Raw genomic sequence first — 8610 nt, 5'->3', positions numbered from 1 at the left:
CCCTGCCACTCTGGTCATGTTGCCTGTCCCTGTGCTTGAGAGCTAAGGCTGTGTGGCTTTCACTTGAACTACGGCATGGTTGTCAGAGCCCTGGCCAAAAACGTGTTAGTCATAAGTTGTATTACACCTGGCGTGTTGCAAGAGACTGCTTTTATTTTATTACTCAAAAGCACCACTGATTTTCTCACTCTGTCTTCAAAATTTGGTGAGGGACAGTGAAACATCCATGGTTGCACTAGTAACCCCATGCATTCCTTGGGGATCCATGTACTGTACTGTGCTTAGTGACGCAAAAAGATGGAAAAGTAATTAAGAGTTACAAAGTAGTAGCTACAGAGAACAGTGGGTAGCACTGTCCTTAGCTCTTAATTTCAGAAAAACCTACAGGTTATACTCACAACTCTGACTGTGCCTGAGCAGCTTTGGGCTTCTCCTGACTTGGCCTGTCAGTGCTTCGCAGCAGCAGGCATACCCGCATCTCGGGCCAAATGTTCATAGTTCAGCAGCAGGAAAGGTGTATAGCTGCTTTCTGTAATTTCTCCAATAGAATGAAAATTCTCTCAGGACATCAGTTAGGCATCCTTGTTTCATACAAATTCAGAAGGTGGCTGTAAGATCTATTCAAGAATGATGAAATTTGATACATCAAATTGATGCATTTGTATTTTAAAATATTTGAATTTTGCCCTGCAGCCTAGAAAATACATCACTTCAGCTCCCATTTCCAACCTATTCTCTGCTTTCATTTGTCCTTTCTCTTCTTTCTTTTCTGTACAAGGTGTTTTCCCCTTTTCTTTTAACTTTTGTTTCCCATCCTCATGTCTCTATCTACACTGGAAAACATACTTCATCCTCAACACTGCTGCAGTTATGCTGCTACTTAGATGTGCCCTCAGGTGTTCCCAGTGCTGTGCAATTAAACTTTCACCAAAAATAAATGAATCTGATCTATATTAGTGCCTACACTGTTGTACCTATTATTAAAGTGTATAAAATCAGTGATGGATGTTATTCTCACAAGTTCTGTGGGGCAGGGAATAATTATCTCTGTTCACGGAGAAGAAACTGAAGCACAGCTATTTTGCCTTAAAGTGATTTGCAGTCTGGCTGTGGTGGCATTTCAGTCTAAATCTTCCATGTTTAAGTCTAGGATCCTGTCTGCCAAACTACTGTTCCCTGCTAAGCATTCTCAAAAGGAAAGGGAACAACACATCAAAGGTTTGCTGAGTTTTTTCTAGGTGGTTTAGATACTACCTACCAAAGTCAGAGGAAAGACTCTTCCTGGCTCCAACAAACCTCCAGCACTCAGCTGCAATCTGAGTAGAAGCTGACTGTATCGGAGGCTGCTCTGAAAGCAGGAGGGGAAATTAGGTAGGATTAGATGGGATTTCAGGAAATCCATCTGCCAAATTGCCCAGCGTTGCATATCAGAGTAGGCACAGTTGCACACAGGAGGTTGCAGGGAGACAGGACAATTATGATCATACAGCCTCCATTACCTCCCTGCACCTTGTTCCTCTGTCCGGAAGATTAGCCCAATAATCCTCCGGCCTAAGAACCACTAATACCGGTGAGGCATTAAGAAATACTCCTCTGTCATTCAAACCTCTCCAAAAAAAAAAAAAAAAATTAGCCTGTGTGATTTAAAATATCCACATTTCTAGTACATTCAGCTGGCTAGCCATTTCGATCCCCAAGGCCTGCTGAATCGAAACAATGCTGCCAGTCTGAACAGTCTTTTGAAATGACACTAATTAACACTGCAGACTGTGCTGGAAGTATATTGACAGGATGCAATGTACTTGAAAAGGAAAATCAAGTATCCCACTGGAGACAGAACGTTATCAGCATGTGAACTGGCACAAAGTTTTCTTGCAGTTAGAAGTTGCAAAGAATGATTGAGCCTGGGCAAATGTTGTTTTCATTGTTTTTGTTTTTTAAATATCAGTCATTTGGGACTTTCCATGCCTCAGGATACTGCAACAAGAAAGGGCAGGAAATGAGAGCAGTAAAATTAATCCTAAAAAGAAAAAATAACAGGACTGGCTGCAGCAGTGGAAAAAGATAAATGCAAAGGAGTGTCAGAGGTAACTGGGGAGAGTGCTGTTAGCATGGAGACTGATCAGGAGCAACATCACAGGAGCTACAGGAGGTTGATGTAGCTTGCCTGCAATTTTTAGCAAGAGCTTTGGGCTTGCCTACATGTAGGTTCTGTAATAACTGTACCAGTGTGTCATTAGCTCCATTTTGTAGGATCTAAGGGCCTAGGAACTAGCTGGGACACCATTGCTACATGCTGAACAAAGGACAGTCCAAGCGGCATAATGAAAATAGATTTTTCCAGGTGTTACTTACTCAGAGCACTTGTATAATCACAGTCACACTTAGGATTTAACTATATTGTGCATAGATTAGACACGACAGTGGTGGCAACGCCTTAGCGCTGGGACTGCAGCTTCAGCAGTGCTGCCATCCCTACCTGACACAGGGAGGGAAGACGAGGCTCCTGGGGCTTTGTGGATGGTGCTCCCTCAAGACCCTTGACAAACCTTGCTCGCTTAGAATAAAACAGTTAGACAATGAAAGTGATTCCTAATTAAAAATAATAACTCTTCATGTAATCTTGCCATGATGTGAAATGCAGGAATCAAATCAGACCGCAGTAATGATATTATAACAGACCAGCCTTCTGATGAATGCAGAGGATGGGAGTCAGGCAACCTGGACTCTGCTCCCAGCTCCTCCTCGGCAATGCCAGCCATGGCCCTCCAGCACCAGGGGTCCCAGAGGAGTGTGGGGTGTTCAGCACATTTGCTATTTCAGCCACCTCATTGTTCTCCGTTAAAGTGGAGTTGCTAACAGTTTTTTAGTTGAAGGAGAAAGCACAGGATTGTAAGCCCCTCCAGTGGGCAAAGCTATAAAAATGCTATGTATAATTAACAAACGTCGCCTGGAAATTGAGCAATTACATGAACACTTACTTTTCTTTTTCTTAGATGACAAAGCATGAGCCAAAAGCCAGAACTACAACCTTTTGAAAATACGGGCCAAATTCTGCTTCTGCCTCTGCAATGCAGGGCTTATGTCTGCAGCAGAAGAGAAGGCTGTTGTGTTTGACTGTCTGTATTTCAGATGTAAGTTCTCTCACTCAGAAATCGTCTTCCTCAGCATTTGTACATGCCAAATGAGAGCTATGGCTGGCTAACTAAGAGTTACAGTAATTCAGTCATTCTTATTTAATACGAATGCAGACAGTTTGGGGAAGGGGCTCTCTCTATGTCCTGTCATTATCATCCCCTAAGTATCTGTGGCTGCCTCCTGGGGATAAGATACTGTTTAGATGAAAATTTGGCCTAGGCACAGGTACTGTGAGAGTCAGAACTGTCTGAATGTCAGTGCTGGGACTAGAGCCATGGGGAGTCCGGCTGAGTACAAAAAAATCCTTTTTGCCTGCCTTTAAGGAAGAAATCCGCTAATCAGGCTCAATTTTCTTAACCTGATTTCAGTCCTGCTGAAAAAAATGTCCAGAATAAAAGGTGAAAATCAGCTGAAATTCTGCCAGGTCTGGTGGGATGCACTAAGTCATACATGATTAACGTCAGTGGGACTGTGGACAAAGTGTACAGCAAAGCAGAAGCATAAATCTTAGAAGGACTGGGGCCAGAGTACACTGATGTCTCTGCAGTTGCCTTTAAATAACTAGAAGAGAAGACCAAATAAGAAGCATTTGTGTACCGAAGTGACTGTGTTACAGAGCAGCCAGGCTGTGTGAACTTTGCTGCTCAGTGCAGAACAGGAGTAGAAGTGGCAAAAGAAGCATTTCTGAAAACAAAGCTTAGGCTTGGGCTGCGTGGCAATTAGCAAGTGAGTGTTGCATGGCACTGCTTCCTGAAAATGGGCAATTTTTCCTTACCTCTTTTCCACACCTGATTTTTTTAATGTATTTTTAGCAATATGGAATGCACAGCATATTATGAGGAAAGCAATGGCTAGATTTTTGCCTTCAGAATATTACTTGGAGGTTAAAGCTGAGGCCACGAGTTCTCTCCACAACCTACTCTAGTTTATGCTCTCACCTAAATAATGTTTTTAAAGACATATGCCTTCATCTGACTTCTTCACTGCTTTAGAGGTGATGGTTTGGATACTAACGTTTAATTATCTGAAGCAGTATTATCTTTCCCAAAATAATGAAAATGCAAAGGTTTATGGTTATTGTGATGCCCATGCCCCCATGTAGCTGGACACAAGGGAGCAATGACTGTGCAGAAACGGCGGACAGGATGGAGCGAAGGCCCCATAGCTCTCGCCTGTTCGGACACTGTCCTGACTTGATAAGTCTGCCTCTGCCACATCACTCGCAAATCTTAGTGAAACTTATGCCCATGCCCCCATGTAGCTGGACACAAGGGAGCAATGACTGTGCAGAAACAGCGGACAGGATGGAGCGAAGGCCCCATAGCTCTCGCCTGTTCGGACACTGTCGTCCTTGATAAGTCCGCCTCTGCCACACCTCTCGCAATTCTGAGGCCTAAACTTATGTCAAGGGCCTAAAGACCCAACCAAGGGCTTATCTACCGAGACCATGTGGCAACAAAAGCATAACGGACATGGACTGGAGGAGGCTCTTCGGAGCTCCCTCTCAGCTGGACTGAGATCCTCGAACCATCTGTGACCACCAGCTTGATCCTTATCGACAGGTCGTATTACCCTCCCTGTGTATGTAGTTGTGTCGTGTTATGTGTTACTATTTCGTGAACCTGTATGCTTGCTTAAGGATTCTGGCTCTCATAATAAACTGTCACCATATAGTACCCACCTGACTGTGGAGTCTGAGTAGTGGTCGTTCCCCCCCCTTCTTTTGGTACTATACGGTGCATCACAGTTATGAGCTCTGAATGGTTTGCAGATTGATTTTCTCTGAGATCCCAGTGGTGTTTTTAAGGATCTGTAAAAAGGCTTCAAAGGAGCATTTTCTAGGACCCCAAAATTTGCATTTGTGATTTTTTAAATTCCAGCTGCCTGGAAACAATAAGGAGAAGAATAACTTGCTCTGAAATAACGCTCCCAGTTAATGTTTGTAAGTAAACTTATGCAGCGCATTCTATTTTCAAAGTCATCCAAGCTATGAACTGAAGAAATCATTACTGGGTTTTATAGGTATAAAGCATATAGGTATGTGTATACTTTTATACATATATAAAAGTAAATTAGCCAAAATAAAGGAGCAATCTGATCTAACATCGAAGTTAGCCCTGCCATGAGTAGGGTATTGGACTACATACGCTCCTGAGGTCCCTTCCAACCCAAATTATTCAATGATTTTAACTTGCTTTTCTATTGTTAAGAAGTTCCTGCAGGAAAGATGCCATTACTTACTTTACCTGATCTGCTATGGTAAATGCAACTGTTTTCACTTAACAGCTTGTCTGCTAAGGTAGTTTTTTCAATTTATTTTTTATTTAAAAAAATGGCATTTATGTAGTGCTCTGGACTCCAAAAAGCCTTGCGTTCCATGGAGAAATTGCTGCTCCCAGCACTGAAACGTACTCCAGGTTTTTGATGCCCAGCAAATTTTTCACATTTTTTTTTCAACCCATCAGAATAAGGAATGAAGTATTGGTGGGTGTTAGCTGAAGCTGCACTCTGTTTATTAACATCACTGGATTTACTCTTACATGACATGTGGGTGCAGAGACCTTTGACGTCACGTGTAGGGGTTGGTTCTGGAAAATGAGATGCTGTTTACTTAGGGAAGAAGAGACTCTTAGTCATTACTTGTGCACCGATCTTGCAAAAAGGGGAGGTATCTTTGTGACTATCTCTCTAAAAACTGTTGGGGTGAAGAAGTCCTGCTATATGGCAGCTTCTTGGGGCTGTGGTCTTGGGTAGCACTATGAAATGCCTGATGTGAGATCCCTTACTCGGAAAGGTTGTAATGCATGCTTAACTAAGAAGAGAAAAAAACCCAACCTCCTGATTGAAATAGTATTTATACACATGCTCTAAATTATCTAATGTGTGAAATTCAGCAGCTTCAGTTCCTGGAGCTGTTAGCACCTTCAGCTAATGTCTCGTTTTGTTCCCTCCAATCCGTCTGTTGTTAGCGCGCTGTCGGCAGCGAGTGTGGGAACATAGCGGCAGTAAAAGGGAGAGACAGAAGGCGGCGAGAAGGGTCGCGCCGTCACCGCGGGGTCAGCTACAGCAGGGTGCCCAGGGCTGCGTCCAGACGGCTCTTGGATATCCCCTGGGACGGACATATCTGTCCCAGCCTCTCGGGGCCACCTGCTCCAGTGCCTGACCGCCCTCACGGTGAACGTGTGGGGGAATTTACTCTGAAGAGCCAGCAAGGGAATTTACTCGGAAGAGCCACCTGGAGAAAAGGTGTGCTGGTTCAGGTAGCTGACGTGAGCGGCCGTTCACCCCACCGGCGCTCGGAACGGCGACGCTGTAGAAGCCAGCCCGCGGCACCCCGCAGAGCGGGGCTGGCCCCGCCGCCCCGCGGGGGCTGCGGCCCGCCCGGGCGGAGCCAGGCCTGGGGGCGACACCGCTCCCGCCGGGCTCTCCCCGGCCCCGCCCACTGCGGGCAGGCCGCCGGGCTGGCCCCGCCCCCCGCCTCCGGGCGGGAGTACCGCCTTCGGCCGCCATCTTTGTTGATGTGTCAGCTCGCCGGGACGGTTGCGGCCGGCGGGGCGTACCGCCGCCATGGGGGAGCTGCCGCCGCCACCACCTTCCCTGCCGGCCTCGTAGCTGAGCGGGTGAGGGGCCGCGCCGGAGGGCGGGCGGAAGGAAAGGCGGGTGCGTGGGTGCTTGCTGCCGGGTTCCCTGAGAGGGCGGCGCGGGGGCGCCCGCGGCCGAGGGGGCCGGGGCGAGGCGGGACAGGATGGCTCGGCGCTCCCCGGCGGGCTCGGGGACGGGGCGGCGGTGCCGGCGGTGCCAGTGAGCCGCTTCGGCCGCCTCCCGCGGCGTGCCGGAGTCAGCAGGCGATAAACCCCGGGAGGACGTGGCCTCGCAGGGGCCGCGGGGGCGGAGGGAGGCTTCCCCCGTGTGCCCTGACGCCGCGGTGGCCGCTGCGAGGGGATCTGCGTGTGCAGGTGGGGGCCCTTGGCTGGCGGCGGTCGCGCCAGGTCTGTGAGTGAGGCTCAGGTTCCGCAGGCAGGAGGGGGGCGAAGTGGCATGAGGTCCGGGGGCGTGAAGTCCTGCCTTAGCAGCGTCTTCTGAGTCGGGACCTCCCGAGCGGGTAGCTCTAGCTCCTGTGCTGGCTCGTAGTCTCTTTGTTTCTTGACAGTTTTCTTCTCCACGTTATTAATTAGGTTGTCCTGTTTCGTTGGTTGTATGTTGATTTCACTAGATGGTTAAATAATTAGATAACAAAGCCCAGTAACTGTTACACCAGTATGAAGGTTATTTTTTAGAGCCAGCTGCAGTGTTGCAGTAGAGTACGTGTCCTTGTTTTTGCAGATAGTATTTGCAAAAGCTGCTTGCCCGTCTAGGTTTGAAAGCAGGAAGCTTTACTGCAACTTCAGCGAGATGATTATGATGTAGGTTTGCAGATTTTGGCTCTTGTCCTAGAAAATAGTCTGCACAGGTGAGTCTGATACATGTATACTTCCAGTGAGACTCTGTGCAAACCAGGAGAGGATCTCTTGCGGAATTGAAATCTGTGTGTAAGGTTAGAAATATGGTAGCCTGGCTTTATTGTTGGTTTGCTTTATCTTCTTGTAAAACTGCTTTTCAGAAGTTAAAATGTTGCAAGCAGAATACACTAAAAAAACATGTGACCAGTGTTCCAGTATGTTTTGTTTTTTATATATATATATATATATAAACAGCATGAGCCACAGCTGCATTTTTGTATCGACAAGGAAATGTAGTCACTGGCTGCTGTGAATGCTTATGCTGCCGTTGACTTTAGGAGGAGATGGTTAAGCTCTAGAAGTGTGAGAAACTGGAACTCTGAAGATGTTTCAAGAGACTGTAAATTTGAAATGTCATCCCTTTCATGAAAAAAAAAAGCGATCTTGTTCTGTATTGCCTTAGAATCCTTCTCTTCTTTTTCTGAAATTCTTCAATCATCTGTTCTTGACTTGGCTTTAAAACAATATTTTCTATTGTTTTATAAGACTAGATTTGGAGTTGTTGACAGATGTTTGTTGGTATTGTGAGGTTCACTATTTCAAAGTGTTGAGAAAAGGACTGAAGAACCAAATACAGAGAGTGGTTTCTTTGGTCCTAATTAGGTATGTTGCTTATCACTACCCAAGGCTAATACTGAATTTCCTGAAGCTGGCTTTTTAAAGAGCTATGGAAAAAAGCAAGTGCTTTTCTGGGTTTAGTAGTGTTATTAGGCAGGAGAAATATGTTAAATCAGTAGTCTGCAACTTTTGTTAACACGTGGGCTCCAGTAGGCAATATCCTGTACTCAGTTCTGGGTTGGCTTGTTCTGAACTTATTTTCCTGCTGCCAAAAACAATATTGGAAAGCCTTATGGATAATTCTTATCTTCAAGTCATAGACCAAGACCCTGCTGTCTCAAATTGAGGGTGGGGAAAAAAAACCCCAAACCCCTCATCAGAAACAAATCAGTGTCAGAAGAAAAGAGAAAATCAT

The 8610-nt window shown here is 46.0% G+C and overlaps 1 protein-coding gene across 3 annotated transcripts in view; it reads left to right on the top strand.

Annotated features, from left to right (window-relative positions):
* Positions 1-6665: 6665 nt before the first annotated feature.
* CCDC186 (coiled-coil domain containing 186) overlaps positions 6666-8610 on the top strand; it is a 40095-nt gene continuing 38150 nt past the window's right edge. Inside the window, exon 1 of one of the 3 annotated variants that reach the window (XM_076339064.1) lies at positions 6666-6758. The gene's annotated coding sequence lies outside the window, so the exon portion shown is untranslated. Of the gene's footprint in view, positions 6759-6782; positions 6799-7075; positions 7095-8610 lie in introns of those variants that run through there. The other 2 variants (XM_076339065.1, XM_076339067.1) reach the window with 2 other exon arrangements.

Source organism: Aptenodytes patagonicus, chromosome 5 (genome assembly GCF_965638725.1).
Source record: "Aptenodytes patagonicus chromosome 5, bAptPat1.pri.cur, whole genome shotgun sequence".
Lineage (NCBI taxonomy): Eukaryota > Metazoa > Chordata > Aves > Sphenisciformes > Spheniscidae > Aptenodytes > Aptenodytes patagonicus.
Note: the sequence above shows the minus strand (reverse complement) of the source record. Positions and strands in the feature narration are given on the sequence as shown.